The sequence below is a fragment of the Callospermophilus lateralis genome, chromosome 6 (genome assembly GCF_048772815.1).
Source record: "Callospermophilus lateralis isolate mCalLat2 chromosome 6, mCalLat2.hap1, whole genome shotgun sequence".
NCBI lineage: Eukaryota > Metazoa > Chordata > Mammalia > Rodentia > Sciuridae > Callospermophilus > Callospermophilus lateralis.
This window is the reverse complement of record NC_135310.1, coordinates 23,418,947-23,436,851: the sequence shown is the minus strand read 5'-3', so window position 1 is coordinate 23,436,851 and position 17,905 is coordinate 23,418,947.

The window sequence follows — 17,905 nt, the reverse complement described above, 5'->3', positions numbered from 1 at the left end:
GGGAGCATGTGAAGATTAGACAAACTATAGGTAGGGCAAAGGAGATGGAGTGGAAGGGAGGGGGTAAAGGGTGTAAAAAAGATGCTGGAATTAGATGGACTTCATTTCCCTAATTACATGTATGAAGACATGAATGGAGATCTGAAAAAATATGCTCCCTATGTTTAATATGAATTGTAATGCATTCTGCTGTCATATATAACAAGTTAGAATAAAAATAAAATAAAAACAATATGTATTTTGGTGCTGGGATTAGAAGTGAATCACTGTTATTTTGTGATTCACTCATGTTGTGTGTACAACAGAAGTTTACTTCTTTTATCACTGAGTAATGTTACACTGTGCCATCATTTGTGAGCCCATTAACATGTCGCTACAAATCTGGATTATTTCTAGGTTTTGGCAATTTGAAATAACTTACATACCAAGTAATTACTAACATTATACACCAAGTGTTTTTTTTTCTCCTGAGTTACTGTGTCAGAGTGGGGTTGAGGGGTTGTATGGAAGAGTAATGTAACTTTATAGGAAATTGCTAAACTGTTTTCTGAAGTGATTGTGCTATTTTATACCCCATTGGCGAAGCATGTGAGTGCCACATTCATGGTGTGATCAGTCACTGTGGTGGGTTTGTATTATCTTGTTCTAGTATCAGTTTTGATTTTCCTAATGATTAATGACATTGAGTGAGCACCTTTTCATGTGTTTTTCAGTCATTTTGAATTGCCCAAATATTTCATCATTTCCATTAGATTGTCTGTCTTCTAATTGGTGTCTAAATTTGCTGAATTTCCTTATAAATTCTGGGTGTGAGTCCTTTGTCAACTGTGTATGTTGCGAATCTTTCCTGCTATGATGCAGCTTCTCTCTTTTTTTCCCTTAGTGTTATCTTTCAAAGAGAAAAAAGGTTTTAATTTTGACGAAGTCTGAATTACCAAGTTTTCTTTTACACTTTGTACTTCCTGTCTTCTAATGTATTTTTTTGGCCTCACCAAGTTTACAAAAATGTTTTCCTGCATTTTTTTCTAACTTAGCTTTTATGTTTAAGTCAATGATTTAAATTAATTTTGTGAGTGGTGTGAGGTAGGGGGAAAGTTCTCTTTAAAACAGTTTTAAAACTGTTCACTTGTGCAAGCACCATTTATTGAAAAAGGCTTTCTTTTCCTTATTGGTATTTTAAAAAAATCAGTTGACTAGCTGGGCACGGCAGAGCACACCTATAATTCCCAGAGACTCAAGAAGCTAAGCAATTTAGTGAGACCCTGTTTCAAAATGAAAAATAAAAAAGGGCTGGTGGCGTAGCTCAGTTGTAATGTGCCCCCAGGCTTAATCCCCAGTACCAAAACAAAACAAAACAAAACAAAACAAAACAACTAATTGACTATATCTGTATATATGTTTATTTCTAAACTCTCTGATCTGTTTCTGTGATCCATATCTATGTCCTTATGCTATCATTGCATAAATCTTCTCATTTCTAGAAAAATTTAGAATATAATTATCAACTTATTCCAAGTAAAAATCCTGTTGGGATTTTGAATACAGTTATGATTAATTTGGGGAGAATGGATATCTTAACAATATTGAGTCTTTTGATTCATAACCATGGTATAATTCTCTACTTGTGTATGTATTTGATAATTCTTCAGCAATGTTTTTATTATAAAGATCTTGATCTTACACATTTTGTTAAAGTTTTTGCATAAACATATCATATTATTGATACTTTTCTGACAATAAAATTAAAATGATGGTTTTAAAATTTGCACTTTTCAATTGCTTATTTTTGATGTTATTTAGAAAAAACAACTGATTTTTGATGTGTATTTATCTTGATTCTTGAGATCTTGATAAATAAACTTATTAGTTCTTTTTAAAATTATAGTTTCTGTAGAATTTTTAATACATAATTACATTTTCTGCAAATAAAGATCATTTTCTTTTGTTTTTCCCAATGTGTATGCTTTTTATTTCTTTTCATTGTCTTATTGCACTCATCAGTTCTTCAGCGCTATGCTGAGTTGCAGGAGGTGAAAACAGAATTCTTGCTCTTTTAGATAAAAAGAGTTCATTTTTTCTCTCTCAATTCTGAAGTTAGCTGTGAGTTTCTTTCACAGACACATGCACAAAATTTTTGTTGGGTTAAGCAGATTTTTCTTCTTTTACTAGTTTACTGATAATTTTTACAATGGTATCAATTATCTCAGTTTTTTGATTCCAAAAAAATCTATTTTGCCTTCTTCTGGAAATTCAGGAAAACCAGATTTATATGTTTATCTGTTCCCTTTGAGATGAAATTCACATAATACATAACTTACCAACTTAAATTGCACAATTCAGTATTGGTTAGTACATCCACAATGTTGTCTAACTGTCACCTGTTTGTAGATCCAAAACATTTTCACCTTCACCAAAGAAGAGCTGGTACCTATTAAGCATTCACTCCTAGTTCTTCCCTTTCTCTGCTCACTGGCAGTCACTACTGTGTCTCTGAGGTCTTAACTATTTTGGATATCTTATATAAATGGAATCACACATTACATGACTTTTTATATTTGGCTTCTCTCATTTAACATAATATTTTTGAGGTTGATTCACTTTGCAGCATATATTACTACTTCATTCTTTTTATGGCAAAGTAATATTCCATTCTATAGATATACCATGATGAATTTATTTATTTATCAACTGGTGGGCACTTGGGTCGGTTTCCCTATTGGCTATTGTGTATAGAGCTGCTACAAATATTTGTGTAGAAATATTTGAATATATGTGTTCAATTCTTTGAGAAGTGAATTGCTGGATTTATGGAATATTCTATGTTTTACTTTTTGAAGAACCATCAAACTATTTTCAACAGTGGCTGAACAATTTTACATTCCTATCAGGAATGTATGAGGATTCTAATTTTTCCACATCCTTGCCAACACTAGTTATTTTTCAGGATTTTGAAATTCTTTTTATAGAATTAAATTCAATATATTTTATCCATATGTACATATGCATGCTTATAGTAGCACAACTCAGAATAGCCATGTTAAAGAACCATTTATAATGGATAAAGAGAACTTGGCCTATATAAAATGGAATTTTACTCACCAAGAAAGAATGTAATTATGTCATTTTCAGGAAAATGGATGGAGCTGGAAAGCCCTGTATTCAATGAAATAAGGCAGACTCAGAAGGTCAAAGTTTCATATGTGGAAAGGTGTCTCATGAAACTAGAAGGGAGAGGAAGAAGGGAATTGGGGGAGAAGGATGGGAGGAAAGTGGGAGGTACTGAAAAATTAAATTGACCAAATTATGTTATGTGTATGTATGACTATGTTACAACAAATCCCATTATTATATATAATTATGATCCTCTAATTAAAAATTATTGTTTTCATTATAGTCATCTCAGAGGATATAAAGTTGTATATCATTATGCATTTGATTTGCATTTCCCTCATAACTAAAAATATTTGTCATTTTGGTAGGCATTAAATTTAATCTGTAGATTGCTTGGAGGAGTCAAGATTATTGCCATCTTAACAAAATGTTTCAACCTATGAACACAGAGGTCTTTCCATTTATTTAATTTATTTTAGCAACTTTTGTTTTATAGGTTTCAGTGTACTTGTCTCGTAACTTCTTGATTAAATTTATTCTTAACTGTTTTATTCTTTTTGATGCTATTGCCAATGTAATTTTTTCTTAATTCCATCTTCAGATTGTTTATTACTAATGTATATACATACAACTGATATTTGTCTTTTGGTCTTATATATTACAACTTTACTGCATTCATTTGTTAAATCTAATAATTGTAGTTTTGTTTGTTTGTTTTTTATGATTTCCCACATACAAAACATGGCTTCTGTGAATAGTTTTAATTCTTTCTTTTTAATGAATGCCTTTTATCTGTCTCATTTCTTTGGTTTAAATGTCCAATATAATATTGAAAATGGGAAAAATAAGCAATTTTGTCTTTTTCCCCAATGAGTATAAAGTTAGCTGATTTTTATTTGTTTGTTTGTTGTGGTGGCACTGGGGACTTGCAACTGAACTCAGGACCTCCAGCATGCTTGGTAAGCACTCCACCACTGAGCTACATCCCCAGATCTTTTTATCTCTAATTTTTGAGATAGGGTCTCACTAAGTTGCGGAGGCTGACCTGAAACTTGAGATTCTTCTGCCTCAACCTTCAGAGTCTCTGCGATTACAGGTATGTGCCACAGTACTCAGGTACATCAGATTTTATAGATGTCCTTTCTCATGTTGAAGACTTTATCATGTTGAAGACTTCCATTTTAAATTTGTTGTACATGCTAAAGCATGTGTCAAATGCTTTTCTGCACCAATTTTGATGAAAATGTGTTTTATCTCTTTTTTCAGTTTATTAATACAGTATATAACACTGATTGATCTTGTGTATTGAACCATCCTTGCTTTCTAGGGATAAATCCCAAATGGTTCACCTTTATTTTTGAAGAGTATAGCTACTATCTATAGAATTTCAAGTTGGCAGTGTTTTCTTTCAGAAACTGAGATAATTTACTCTTATTTTTTTTAACTTACTTTGTTTTTCTGACATGAATTGTCATCATGATTTTTTCCTATAGTAGTTTAATAATTTCCCTTTTTTGTCACTGCATTTGAGTGGTTTATTGTAATGTGACATGACCTGATTTTTCTTTTTTTCTTCTACTCAAGGTTTAATGCACATTTTCTTGGATTTGTGGGATTATGGCTCCATTTCACTTGGAAATTTATTTTTCAATAAACCAAAACATTTATTCAAATCTTTCCTGTCAGGGTTTTTAGCACCCACCCCCCACCCCCGTTTCCTCCTGACCTGCAGGATAGATGAGGAAATCAACCAGGACGAGCTAAGAAAGGCAAAGGTCTACTGGCCGCCTGCACCCAGCCCTCAGGACAATCAGAGGCACCAGGGAGATGAGTCAAAGCAGGATCTCATTTATTGAGGAAGTACACACAGCTAATATAATGTGCAGGAACCAATCAGGATAAAGGTCAGAGGGGTGGAGCAAGTTCACATGTACACCCATCCCCTGGTCTGTAAGGGAAGGCACGAGCAGTCCACGCGGGCGAGGGCGGAAGAGTTTTGGACCTATCCTGGAGGTGGTCTGATTTTTCCATCACCACCCACAGCACCGCCTGGTGGCTGATCGCCAGGCGCCATCCCAGCCACATGTGCGGCCCCAAGACCGGGAAGCGGGCAGCAAGTCATGCCCTACAATTTCCCTTTACTGATTCCCTTCCTTTGAGATTTCAATTGCATATGTACTAAACTATAACATTGTCTCTCAAGTCACTAAGGAGCCATCATTTTTATAAATTAAATTTTAAAATTTATATATGACAGTGGAATACATTACAATTCTTATTACACATATAGAGCACGATTTTTATATCTCTGGTTGTATATAAAGTATATTCACACCAATTCGTGTCTTCATACATGTACTTTGGATAATAATGTCCATCACATTTCACCATTCCCTGCCCCTCTCAACCTTCTGCCCTATCTAGAGTTCCTCTATTCCTCCCATGCTCCTTCTCCCTACCTCACTATGAATCAACCTCCTTATTGTTTTTTGGGATTGGCTAACTTCACTTAGCATTATCTTCTCCAATGCCATCCATTTACCTGCAAATGCCATGATTTTATTCTCTTTTATTGCTGAGTAATATTCCATTGTGTATACAGCCCACATTTTTTTTATCCATTCATCTATTGAAGGGCATCTAGGTTGGTTCCACAGTTTAGCTATTGTGAATTGTGCTGCTATAAACATTGATGTGGCTAAGTCCCTGTAGTATGCTGTTTTTAAGTCCTTTGTGTATAGACCAAGGAGAGGACAGCTGAATCAAATGGTGGTTCCATTCTCAATTTTCCAAGAAATCTCCATACTGCTTTCCATTTTGTCTGCACCAATTTACAGTCCCACCAGCAGTGTATGAGGGTACCTTTTCCCCCACATCCTCACCAACACTTATTGTTGTCTTCATAATAGCTGCCGTTCTGAGTGGAGTGAGGTGAATCTTATAGTAGTATTGACTTGCATTTCTCTAACTGCTAGCTATGACGAACATTTTTCATATATTTGTTGAGCCATCATTTTCTGAAAACAATATTTTCTTTCCTCTCTGTGTGCTTCGATTTGTTTAGTCTGTTTTCTAATTTTTTCAAGTCACTTATCCTTTTTTCCCCCTAAAGCTTTTAATCCTTAAAGTGCAACAAGGCCTCTGTGTTCTTTGTTTTCTCTCCTTGTGCTTCAATCCCAAAATTCCCTCCAAGCCAAAATCCAGAGCAATTATAGTCGTCATCTTGTTTGATTCCCCTTCCCAGAGACCACAGTCTCATAGTGCTTGTGTCTAGAGCCTGATGGTAAAAGTCTCCTGTGCTTATCCAGTTTCAAGTGGTTTAAGACGGTGAGAAGATTTAGTGCACTTTGCTCCATCATGGCCAGAAGCACAAGTTTCCTGCTGCTTTTCCTCACTTAGAGCCTGATTGGCAACTTGCTTTCAGCTTTTTAACTGTGTCTAAATGGTTACTCAAATCTAAAATTGATCAATAAATTAGAAGCTCTGTCTCTATGACTTTGGAGATTTCCAGCAGGAACTAGAGGATGTTTGAACTAAAGAACTGCCTTGAACAAGTACAAAAATAAAATGACCTCTTTGGTGCAGTGGCACATGCCTGGAATTCCAGCAACCTAACAGGATCAGGCAGGAGAATCACAAGTTCAAGGCCAGCCTGGGCAGCATAGAAAGACCCTGTCTCAAAACAAAACAAAATGTATAAGAGAATGTCATTATGTCACTTCTATAGTTTTAATGTGCTCATCAGAACTCATGTTAAATTCCATCCTCATTATTACCTATTAACAGGTGGGACCAGGTAGGATTAAGAGGTGATTGGGTCATGAGGGAAGTGCTTTCATGGATAGATTAATCCACTCATGAACTAATGGTTAGGGAGTTAATGAGTTATTTTGGAAGTGATTTTACTATAAAAGGGAATGGTATTTGTTCAGCTTGCAATATTACAATGAAATGACTTATAAAGACAAAAAAATTTATTTAGCTCACAGTTTTGAAGGTTCAAATGCATGGCTCCTGCATTGCCTCAATTCTGTGGAGGGCAAGGGATGGTGGCACATCGTGACTGGAGCACATGGGAGAAAAGTGCTCACATCTCAAATGATGGCAGAAAGACAAAGATATAGAGACCAGTGTTCCTCAATCCCATTCAAGGGCAAGTCCCCCGTGAGTTAAGGCCCTTCCCTACTTCCTAAAGGTCCAGAGTACTGCCCAGGAATGAGTGGGTGGGTGGGTGGGTGGAAGTCCTTTAAAAAAGATGAACATTTGGGAGATACCACTTTATCCAAGACATGGCAGAAGCTCTCTCAGGCATGTTTGCTCTGTCCAGCCATGTGATACCCTTTGGCATATCAGGACCCAGCAGAAAGGTCCTCACCAGAATCATGAGCTAATCTCTTTACAAATTACCCAATTGTTATGGTTTAGATGTAGTGTGCCCCAAAAACTCACATGTAAGACACTGCAAGAAGGTTTGGAGGAGAAATAATAGCCTTAGCCTAATTAGTGAGTTAATCCCTGATAGAATTAACTGAAGTGGTCGGGTGTGGCTGGAGGAGCTGGAAATTGGGGCATGGCTTTGGTGTAAATATTTGTATCTGACAAGTAGAGTCTCTGTTTTCTGATCACCGTGATGTGAGCTGCTTCCCTCTCCTGTCATGATGTTCAGCCTCACCTAGAGCCCAGGAATGGAGCCAGCCTTCTATGAACTAAGATCTCTGAAACTGTGAATGCTGGAATAAAGTTTTCTTCCTTACAGTTGTTCTGATCAGATCCTTTGGTTACAGCAGCAAAAAAGCTGACTAGGGGCTGAGGTTGTGGCTCAGAGGAAGAGCACTTGCCTAGCATGCATGAGGCACTGGGTTTGATCCTCAGCACCACATAAAAATAAAATAAAGGTATTGTGTCCATCCACAACTAAAAAAAAAAAAAAAAAAACCTGACTAAAACACCAATCTATCAGCATTCAGTTATAGGGACATAAAATGGACTAAGATGCTCACACTCCAGTCAATTCTGTTGAGAACACATTCATTTTTATGCCACCTTCTCACAAGAAGCAGATCCTGGCTGTACATTTCTAAAGAACACTGTTGTTACCAACAGGTAAACCTGGATGACATTGTCTCATTGCTCTTACTCATATTCCACTATATATCTCTTTGAGGAGCACTATACGTAATTTGGTAAAAATATTATAAAATAAAAGAAGAACTATAATTTCAGAAGGAATAAAAGGACATTATCAACAAAAATTCATTATCATATATTGTGTCCCTGCTGTGTGGTAGGTCCTATATATATTTCTAATCCTTTTGACCATGCTGAAACAGAGAGTCTATTTCCATTTTACTGAGGCTGGAACAGGGAGATAAGGTACTTACAAGGCTATGAGATAGAGCCAGAATTTAAATGTCTATCAGAAGTGTTGTTCTTTCTACTATCTGATTGATATCAGTGGATACTGGAGAAGGAACAGAACCATGGGCTCCTGTTTATCTTCCATCTAACGCTTTGTGACGGGATGATTTCCATTCTCTAGCAACAGTTGCCGTTGTACTTATGCCACTAACTAATTCTGTTACTGAAGGCTCTGATAGAATTCCCACCCCAAGATGCTCACATCTTAGTGCGGTTTCCTTTATACTTTTGATGTGTCATCCTGTTCAGGTCCCAGTTTCTCCCCTGAGGATTTCATTTTCAGGCTTCCTCTCCCCATCAGTGACTTAGAAGAACAATGCAGAGATTCCACATGGAAAACCAGCAGGGATTCCAGCTTTAGCATGGATAGTGATGATATTACTCATCTGGTTAGACTCCCATTTTAAAATATGCAGGTCGATAATCATACTCAGTAAAGTTATATTTAATATAAAAGTTGTGTCTTTTGTTAATAATAAAATTAAGTAGACTGCAAAAACCTGTACACATGTAGCTATTCTAAGGCTTAATAAAATTTGTTATTTTCCTTTGCCTATGACATGGAATATGACGTGAAAATAGCAAGGTGCAGTTTGAAAACACTTTCAATAGTCGGGGATTGAAAGAAAGCATTTCAGGTACAGAAAACAAATTGAGTCTGCCTACAAATCACTTGCAGTATGAGATTTGGAGATCCTATTCAAAAACTGCATTTTTCTTGCTATTTTTCCAATTGACAGTCATATTAGCTCCTGGCTTTTTGTCAGTGGTCCATTCATACTTATCTCAGAAATGTACCTGAAAGCAAAGATATGCTATTTTTCTTAGTATTAAAAGGCACACTAAATTATTGCTTGCAGTCTCTGAATGGCAAGATTGCTTCATTTTAATTATTTATCACCACTTTTCTGGGGCTAACATGTTGTATTTTGGCCAGAGGTAATGAACCAAACTTTACAATCATGAATATTTCTAACAATAAATTAGGGATAGACAACACTCAAATAATTACGGTCCCTTTCCTATTTCTTTTACTTTCACTAGGCATTTAAAATTATCAGTGTAAAATGATAGTTATCTCTGTGCTACCTCTATTTTCCTAATATATTTTTAAGCTCCTTGGGGCAAGACTTTAACACTAATTACCTTTTCTTCTCCTGCAGCATTCTGACAAAGAGCAGACATTTATAATTTGTATATTAAAAGAAGCTCAAAATATTTCATTTCCTAAAATATGAAAAAAACGCACACACACACACACACACACACACAATATTAACTTCACTGTGAGAATCCTATGAGAGTTTATTGAATATTCTCCACTTTTATATATATATATATATACACACTTTTTTTTTGGCCAAAACTCCCCTAAAACTTAGAACAATAGAAAATATACAACAAATACCTATATTACTGCCAACTAGCGTTAACAAAGGTTAGCATTTGACCATATTTGTTTCCCTTAAATAGAAAAAAAAGAGCATTGCAGATATAGATAAGGTCTTTTTATAATGACCCCTGCTTTTGGTCTTTCTTTCTTTTCCTTCTTCCTTCCCTCCCTTTCTTCCTTCCTTTTCTTCTTTATTTTGTACATCCTTAGATGAGGTCTATTAAAGTATTCTTTTTTAAAATATGTCAATATGTTGGGTTTTTTTTTTAACTTCTCCTTAGTTTTGTGTTGGTTAGTATATAATCTTAAGTAAATAACAATTTTCTAAAGATGCTACTTAATTCTTTCTTGTTTTCAATTATTGTTATTTTTTTAAAGAGAGAGAGAGAGAGAGAGAGAGAGAGAGAGAGAGAGAATTTTTTAATATTTATTTTTAAGTTTTCGGTGGACACAACATCTTTATTTTATTTTTATGTGGTGCTGAGGATCGAATCCAGTGCCCCGTGCATGCCACAGAAGCACGTTACCACTTGAGCCACATCCCCAGCCCAACTATTGTTATTTTTTTAAAATATTTATTTTTTAGTTGTAGTTGGAGACAGTGCCTTTATTTTATTTATTTTTATGTGGTGCTGAGGTTTGAACCCAGGACCTTGCACGTGCTAGGCAAGCATACTACTGCTGAGTCACAACTCCAGCCCCTCAACTATTGTTATTGATACATCTTTGACCAGTCTAATTCATTCTATGTTAGCTAATAATATTTTTTCCTGTTTTAAAGTTTTTGATATTCCACATATTTGTTATGTTAGTTGTAATTTTTAAAAAATTTTTCTTATAGTAACAAGTCCAAAGCTTCTTTATTGGGTAGTTCATATATCTTTCATCAATTCTGGAAAATTCTGAGTTGTATCTTAAAATAGTACCTGTTCCCAAACTTTCTGTTCTCTGTCTGGAATAATGTCTAAATGAAAGAGATGTAGGTTGCATTTTCTTATTACATTCTCACTGTCTCGTTACTTCTCCTTAATACTTTCTAACTATTCAATTGTGTTGATGAATTGGATTAATTTCTTGAGTTTGGTCTTCCATTTTGCTAATTATTTCTTTAGCTGTGCCTAATCATTTTTCAGCTTATCAATGAAGGTTTTAATTTTATAGTAAAGATGAAATTAAATTTCTTCCTACAAGTATTTAATCAACTTAATTTTTTTTAAAGAGAGAGAGAGAATTTTTTAATATTTATTTTTTAGTTTTTGGTGGATTCAACATCTTTATTTTATTTTTATGTGGTGCTGAGGATGGAACCAGTGCCCCGCGCATGCCAGGCGAACGTGTTACTGCTTGAGCCACATCCCCAGCCCTAAATTTCTTATTCCATATATGAAGTATTCCTTTAAAAGCTCATATGTTGGAAACAATATCCCATGTAGCAATGTTCAGAAATGAAATGGTTAAATTATGAGAGCTGTAATCTAATCAGTGGGTTACTGTACTTGATAGATTGATAACTTGAATGATTATCGGGTATCTGTAAGCAGTGGAGTGTGGCTAAAGGAAGTAGGTCATTGGATGCCTGATCTTGGGGATTATATTTTGTCTCTAGCTCCTCACTCGCTCTCTGCTTCCTGGCTGCTATTGTAAAGGTTAAATTTAAGTTTTTCTCTCCTGTTAAATTTAAGTTTTGCTTTTCTGTAAGTTTAAGTTCTGTTTTCCTGGAACCCGAAACTTATGTTAAAAACGGTTACTTATGTCAAAATGTACCCTGACCCAACACCCCCTGACAAAACTGCATGATTATTCTGTAATGGTTATTTTGTAACAATCCCACCCTCGCACCCTAACTGCCATATGAACTTCCCTGTGTAAACACTGCATAAAAACTCTGCTTCAGCTGTACTCGGGGCTCTAGCTTCTCTCAGGAGAGCTCTGAGCCCCAGCATGCTGGTCTAATAAACCCTTTGCTTTTGCATGAGACAGTCTCTTGGTGGTCTCTTCCTCCGACGTTTGCCCGACCCTAACACTATGACAAAAACAGCTTTCCTCCACCTTGCTCTTTCACCATGGTGTTCTGCCTCACTTTGAACCCAGAGCTATACTGAGTGGGGCGAATCCAGAACTGACCTTTTGAAACTGTAGATAAAAATAAACTTTTCTTTCTCTAAGTTGATTTTGTCAGATTTCTTGATCACAGTAGCATAAAGCTGACTAACATAGAAATTGGTACTGAAAATGGGGATGTGCAGTGACAAACCTGACCATGTGGTTCAGAAAATTTTGGAATTAGTTTGCAGGAGGAGTTTGAAAGAGATTGAAGATGCAGGATAGAGAAGCTTTAGAATGCTGTGAGCAGTTTGATAGATGATTCTGGTGAGAGCTCAGAAGAGCATAATGATTATAGGAATGCAGACAGTAAAGACTGTGTTCATGAGCATTCAGAGGGGGATAAGACCTCCACTGGGAATTGAAGTGGAGACCATTTGTGTTACATTCTGGCAAAGAATTCGGCTACATTTTGCCCATGTCCTAAGACTTTTGAATTTAATGTGATGGAGTAACATTAATCACATAGGAGTGCCTAGGAAATTGTTTTCTCAGGATTCAATTCACCATGCTCAGCCACACAGAAACTTAGGGACTGATGCAGCCATCATCCAAAGAGACCTGGCTTCTGTTCAGCTGCAGCAGACCTTGGTGTCTTCCACATGCTTCTGATTCTGCAGGAATGCAGGATGCTGGAGTGAGTGAGTCATGGAGGTTTCCACCAAGATTTCAAAGGAAGGCCTGAGAGGTCAGCTTCACATTCATGAAGCTGTGATAGTGTAGCTGAAGTTGCAGTGAAAACTCCCCCAGAAATTAGGAGATGCTAGAAATGTAGGCCATCTGCTGAAGAAATCACAGGCTGTAGACAGAGCAAGCCTGAGAGAGGTTACATGGGTTACAACCAGTAAGGCCATAGTGGTGGCGCTGCCCAAGCTCTCTTCTTCAAAAGCTAGTTCAAAAGTTGTGTCAATCCTATGTGATCAGTGTGGTCTCTTCTCAACGGAATTTTCACTTTTATACCCTTGAGTCTACTATGGGTGTGGTCTTGATGATGGTCTTTCTGAGATGCCTTCAAGATATGTTTTCTATTGTTTCTCTGAGGTTACTTACCTTCTCTTTAGTGGAGGTAATCTTTTTAGAACCACATCTTCCTTAACAACACATCTGACCTTAATCCCTACTTCCTTAACACCACATCTGACCACCATGTGCCCTGGATACCAGACATGGAGCTCCAGGACTTTGTTTGCCTATCTAGATTTCTGTCTTGTTTTGGTCCCATCTTTTCTTTCCATGTCCCTATTCTTCCCTCTCGGATTGCCATTTTATATTAGATGTATATAACTTGATTTTGATCTTTACAAATGCTCACAGACAAGAGTTTGCCTTGAATCTCAGAGGAATCTTTGAACTTGAACTTTCAGGTAATATTGGAACTGTTAATACTGTAAGGAATCTTGGAGAAGGACTAAAAGCATTTCACATTGTGAGATGGACATGACCTTTTTGTGGCCAGGGGCAGGAAATTATGATTGGAATATGAGAGGTTTCCCAAAAAGTTTATGTGGTAATTCAGGAGTATTAAGAGATAAAGCAATTAAATTATGAGAGCTGAAACCTAATCAGTGGGTTAATCCATTTGATGGATTAATAATTCAACTTGATTACTGGGTGTTAACTGTAGGCAGGTGGTGTATGACTGGAGGAAATAGTCACTAAGTCATTATCTCTCTGTCTCTATCTGTATCTGTCTCTCTCTCCCTCACTCTCTTTCACTCTCTGCTTCCTGGCTGCTGTGAACTAAAGAGCCTTCTTCAACCATGTTTTTGAACATGATGTTCTGCCTCATCTCAGGCCCATGTCATCTGACCATGAGCTGAACCTCTGAAACTGTAAGCTCCAAGTAGACTTTCCTCCTCTAAGTTCTTTTTGTTAGGTATTTTGGTTGCAGTGAAATAAAAATGATTAACACAACTTTTAAACTAGCTTTGATAATTTTACAATCTCAAGTTCTTAGAGCATTATATTTGCTTTTGATTGTGTCTGCTGGATTCTGCTTGTGGAAAGAAATTTTCTTGTATGCTTTGTAAGTCAGGGCTGTGAACTTTACTGGGGCATAATTTGTAGGAACTTGTATAGTTTGATGAGGATGCATTTTTTTCAAAGAATGTATACATTTCCTTATGTAGGGATTATTGCCATCTTGGGACAATTTTTATATTGATTTCTTACCCTAGGGGTTCTCCAATGACATACATAGTGCAAATTCAGCTCTAAACTTTTAAGCTGGAAAGCTCAGCATGAGTAATTTGGAAAAAAATTGGGGGAGAAATAAAAAACAAACAAACAAAAAACACTAGTCCCAGGAAGTCAGGAGACCTTCTCATTTTCCTGGAATGATGGATGATATTTCTCCAAATACCATTTTATGCAGCCTTTGGCCTATCAAAAGTCCTGGATTTCTGAGAAGGAATTGATTCTATTTCATTACCTATATGTATCTAGGCTTTTATTCTGATCTGTGAGGCCCAAGTCTCTTGGTAACCAGGATATGTACCTTCATTCCACATAGCCACAGCATAGCCACACCATCAACTTCTGTTTAGTGTTTTTTCTTTTTTTTTTCTTTTCTTTTCTTTTCTTTTTTTAAGTATCTACTTCATTTGGGCCCTTGGGAATTCATAGTTTTGGGACACATTTGTTATATTTTCCAGAATTTCTGGTGCTTTTTAAGGGGAGAGAAGGTTTCCAGTTACTGATAGCATACTGCATTGCCAGAAATGGATGTATCTATTGGGTTTTCTATATAGATGATCTTATTTTTTACATCAGATGACACTTTTATTTTTTCCTTTCAAATATATGTATATAATTTTCTCCTTATTTAATTTTCCAGGAGCTTCATAATTCAGAATTATGTTGGCTGAAGGTTTTGAGTAGATTTCTTTAATCAAATGAAAAAAGATGCTCTTAAATCTCAATTTCCTAAGTTTTTAGAAAAATAATAAATAGATTTGAATTAAATGCATACTTTTCCTGAATATGTTAAAATCATTTTTCCCTACATTAAGCTCTAAATTTTCTAAAGCTGAGAGTTTTTCCAAACTATCAAAACATTGTTGGTTTTTCAAAAGTTGGATTATATTTCACTTCTGTCATGGATTCAAACTGATCATGATATAATTTACCCCTCAACTTTTTACTTCGAAAAATTTCAAACATATTAAACAAAGTACAAAGGGGGAATAATATAGTGAGAAAACATATACTTTTCATACAGATTTGTTAACTTTTTGCAATTTTTGCACCTCTCTCCTCTATTCACACACACACTATATATATATTTACATTTTACTACACCATTTGAAAGCAGTTTGTAGTTATTGTTAGAGTTCTAAATACTTTAACATGTATTGCCTAATAATATTCTCCAATATAGCTATAATACTTCAATTGTGATTAAAAAATATTAAAAAGAAATTTTTGGAAAGAATTCATTAAATTTTAAATTGTATGCCATTCTATTGTTCTGTTTCATCCTTCCCGAGACTTTAATAATTCCTTTGTCTAGTGTATCCATGCTGTATATGCTGTTAGACAGATCTATATTATTGGATCAGCTGTTGTTATGTCACAAAGTTTATGCTTGAGAATCTTACTGCACTTAATAATGGCTCCATAGTGCAAAAGAAGTGATGCTAGACATTAGGACATACCAAAGAGAAACCATAAAGTGCTTCCTTGATAAAGTAAGAGTTCTTTACTTTATCATAGCATGTATGTATGGGGGAAAATATAGTATATATAGGATTTGATAATATTTACATTGTCAGGAATCTACATTTGAAATGTATCTCCTGTAGAAAAGGGATGACTATCATGTGCAGTCTTTCACAGTGACACAGTGACAAAGCATGGCCATGAATTATATGACTGAGGTGGGGCTGGGTGAAGAATAATTAGAGATAAAAAGTGCGGGGTCCAGCCCCAGCGGGGTCCAGGGAGTCCTGAAGGAGGAGTGGCGTCGGCGAAATGATGAGACAGGAGTCGTTCCGTTTGAGCAATCTCCAGAGAGAGAGCTAAAGCAGCTTTCTCCGGGTCCCCTTTTTATTACAATTTTTCTCATCATTATAGATTCACAATACGTCATTGATTATATAATTTAAAACTTTGCCAAGACATGACATTTCCTTAACCATGATTGAGAGCACACCGATCTACATTCTTCCAGGATATGACCCCCAGCCATACAATCATCAAAGTACAGAATCATCAATAAAACATGTCACCAATTTACATCCTTCAGATTTTCCCAAGATTTACTATTTTTCCCAAGATATGTTATTTCCTTATTAACTAATGCCAAACTACGTAACCAGACTCTAAGTCTTTTAGCCAATCATTAACCTAAAGTACACTTGTACTTTATTTCTAATTCAAAATTCCCATCTAAAAAAGTCCCTTTAAATCTTATATTTAAAATATCTTAAAGTTTATGAATCATCCTTAAAACATATCAGAAACCTATACAACTAAAGACTTAAGAATTTCTAAACTTAAGAATCTAAATAAAATAATATTTTTAACATTATTCTAAAACTGTGTCTTATAAAGCTATTTTAATTGATTCCTAAATTTATTCTCATAAAATTGGTTGAGCTGCTTTCTCGAAGAGTTTCTTTGTTTCTCAGTCAAGGTACACTAGTTCTCAAAGAGTTTGTTTCTCAGTCAAGGTACACTAGTTCTCAAAGAATTTGTTTCTCAGAGGATGATTGTTGTCCATTATTAGGTTTGTCCACAATGTACTAAGATAGAAGAATAGCCTTTTACTTTGTCCTTGATATGCTGAGGGGTGGGTAGAACGGCCTCCAAGGCATGAACTACCTGTTCTGTTCTAGCCATCTGAAATTTAATTTGTTTGGCATTTAACATACTCATGCCTCCTGTGAGAAACATAAGCATGAAAATGCAAAGTCCCAATTACATAAAAAAGGGTCTCATGGTTTCGGTTACCCACCAACCAGCGTGGCTTTGCCAGCATTCATCCTCACTGTGACCCTGTCAAGACAGTGGGAGAGCGGCTTTGCCAACACTTTTTCTCACTGTGACCCTGTCAAGACAGTGAGTGGGGGATCGCCTCCACCAAAAAAGAACTTAAGAACCTAAGAAGTATAGCCAGTGGATATTGAAATCATCGTCAGTTATGCCAGGACACACGGTGGAGACATAGGCAGCAAAGTAGGCACTGAATGAAGATCAGATTACCGTATATGATGCAAATGAGAATGATTGGGGGTTTGAAGTAGGTTAGTATGCAATTCAAAGGAGCAGGTGAAATTTTTGTTGTTCTTTGTTTTCAAGTAGGAAAAAGGATTTTTTTCTGACAGTATCTAGGCACACTGACTATACTGACTGAATGCTTCCAGGGTTAGATATTCTAAAGAAAGGCTTCTTTCCAGGTCTGGTTTCTTCTCATTGATTATATTCCTTCAGTGTCAAATTCTTTCTGTCTGACACAAAGAAGTTCTCTTGGTAAGTCACATATAGCTCACATATAGTAGTTAAGATCTCCAATTTCTTCATATGTTTAAAATAAATCACACGAAGCAATTTGGTTGCATGTCTGCACTTTGGTAAAATATATAACTTTCCCTTTAGCCTGCATCATGAGAGTCAATACTAACCATTGCACATGCATCACACAGAAGTGGGGAGAAATAAGTTTCTCCTCGAGCTGAGGTCACTGCTTCTTTCCATAGGAGAACACTAAAAATCTCTGTGCGGAAGCTCTCCCATTAAAGTAACATATTTCAGTAGAGCAGTTGGGTTATACAGTATTCATTGACAAGTTTGAAAGAAATCATTGTGGTCACATTATCCTTGGGAGCAATGAACACAGGCTGGTCCACATTTGGTTCATATTAGGCCTGTGTTAGAAGA